Genomic DNA, 277 nt, shown 5'->3' with positions numbered 1-277 from the left:
CCGTCCAGTTCCCATGTCAGAGGATGAAGAGAGTTCATCCAGACAGTCACAGTCACAGAAACAGGACTACACTGGAAAACGGGCAGATCTCCAACATCTATAAACAAAGGTGTTGATGGCAGCAGCACAGCTGATATTTCTCTCCAGGATGGCGTCACAGAAGAGGCAAAGCTACTATGAGAAAAAGCAGAGAGAGCATAACGTTAGAGATTAAACTCACAGATTCTGCAAAGTGGGAGAATAGAGATAGGATGAAGCAGAATGATGAAATGCGGGT

This window comes from Cyprinodon variegatus, unplaced genomic scaffold, assembly GCF_000732505.1.
Source record: "Cyprinodon variegatus isolate N-32 unplaced genomic scaffold, C_variegatus-1.0 Scaffold86, whole genome shotgun sequence".
In the NCBI taxonomy this organism is placed as follows: domain Eukaryota; kingdom Metazoa; phylum Chordata; class Actinopteri; order Cyprinodontiformes; family Cyprinodontidae; genus Cyprinodon; species Cyprinodon variegatus.
Note: the sequence above shows the minus strand (reverse complement) of the source record.